Below are 2,279 nucleotides of genomic sequence, written 5' to 3'. Positions count from 1 at the left end.
ATTTAACTTCGACAAGCGCCGAGATGTTTGCAACAGTTCTCACCAGGACTACCAGTCGTGTGCACTGAGGTCTACGATGAACGACTGTACAACCACACGAGGGACGATTCTTAGGCAGATGGCAGTTTGATTACAAAGTTATTAGCAAAACTTATCTTCGTCAAAAATTCGGTGACTGTGAGAGTCAGAAGACATTTTGATGTGACGATAGCAACATGGGTTTCTTTTTCTGTCAGATCGCATTAGTCAAAGGATGAGCATAACAACATAGATTACACATTTCGTTTGCGTCTATAAACAACATGATGCGTAGCAGTAAATCACGGGCTAAAGGTTAACTTTAGAGGTTAATTCCTTGCTTCAAACCTTAAACTTGTCTTCGTCTAGCAGTCGCCTTGTCAATAGGACTGAGATGACACACTTGTTCAGTGTCCTATATAATATACTAAAACAAACACGTATAATAAACTACTGAAAGCAAGTCAAATCAACGTGCATTAGTAAATATTCTAAGACCGCCATACAGAATCGTCCTGTCAAACGACTTTAGATGAGAAAAAATATGAAAATCACATAAACAAAATAATAGGTAAATGTCAGAATACAATCACCATGATCTACCTAAAGTTAATTACTGTGTTAAGACGTCGTTTGCTTTATTGCAGAATACTGTAATGTTCGGACTGACAAATGTTTATCCGGTGAAGGTGCATCACGGGAGTCTGCTTCTTAACTGTTTGACTACTTTCGTTTTACATAATATTTATATTGAAGAAATGCAAGCATAATAAGCGGTAGACTTGACCCGATCCTATTCACCATGTTTTATTGTGGTTTTAACAAATGTCGACTACTTTCGGACTACCTTAGTTGACTCTCGTTTCCTACAACACGAGAAATCGGAGGTAGGACGAGGTAAAGGTATCCTGATAGAGGAAGGAAAGTGTGTAGAAGCATAAATAAAGCCCGACCTGCCGCATCTAAGATGCACACAGATTTATGACTCATAGTAAAATTTATAGTGAGAAAAAAAATACAGTGTAAAAATGTTTATTTAAATCAGTAAGAGGATCGAGAAATATCTGAACAAAAACAAAACAAACAAAACAAAACAAAACAAAAACAAAAACAAAAACAAAAACAAAAAACAAACAAAACAAAACAAAACAAAACAAAACAAAATGTGTTTCGGCCATCTTTCCTCGCGTCATATAGTTCCCACAAAGCTCCTTACCTACTCTCACAATACCTGTCATGATGACTATCTGACTGTTGAACACTTGCCATAGTGCTCTGGACGAAGTGACAAGCCTTTTCCAAGTAGTTGCTCTCACGATGCCATCAGAATAGCTGTGGAGTTGGGGAATAAGCGACGAATTAATTTGTTTATAGTTACAGTCAGGGTTTCCAGCTTCACATATCCATACACAACTTGAAAACAGGATACAACACTACCACCACCACAACCACAGCATCACCAACAACCAACACCCATCACCATCACCAACACCAACATTATCTATTCCTCATTCTCATCAAGTAAAAGGCGTTTACAACGATCTTTATTTACTGTTGTAGAATTGCGCGATGTAGTAATTGGTTTATGTCGCAGATAAGATGATAATAATGTAATTGTGCTAACATCTTGTCAGTTCACACTGCTTTTTTTAGTAAACTGTATAAATAAACTATAGACGACTTTAAATCTGTTTGAGTGAATTTTAAAATAATTTCTACACATCGTTTTCACGTTTAATCGATCAAACAACCAATCTTAATTTTTTTTATAAAATACGAATATTTTTCAGAGACATTTTCCAATATCTCAGTTTTATTTTAGGTTTAACAAAGGATCAGAAGGAAAGAGAATAATAAAAATAAAAGTGAAGAGTGAAGCTGTGTCATGAATGTATTGAATGCGCTTTGTTTAAATGCAGTTTTTCATTTTAATATTTAAAATAATTAGTAGGTTTGTAACGGATAAAACAGAGCAATGTTTAACCTATTTAATAACCCCATGTCCATTATTGGAACAAAATTTATGTTCTTTGATACGTGTAGGTCCCACACATAAATGTTATAACCCTCCACAAATAGGTTTATTTTCTATGATGCGTGGTTAGCCTCAGATTTGTACAGTTTTGTACCATAATGTGCATCCATTTTGTTAATTAGATCTTTAAAAAAAAATTATTCGTTCTCTTCTTTGTAGATAAATCATGCCTCAGCAATATTTACCAGTTTGGGAAAACATTTATCGAAAGAGGCTTTCTCCCCAG

This window comes from Pomacea canaliculata, linkage group LG7 (assembly GCF_003073045.1).
Source record: "Pomacea canaliculata isolate SZHN2017 linkage group LG7, ASM307304v1, whole genome shotgun sequence".
In the NCBI taxonomy this organism is placed as follows: Eukaryota; Metazoa; Mollusca; class Gastropoda; order Architaenioglossa; family Ampullariidae; genus Pomacea; species Pomacea canaliculata.
Note: the sequence above shows the minus strand (reverse complement) of the source record.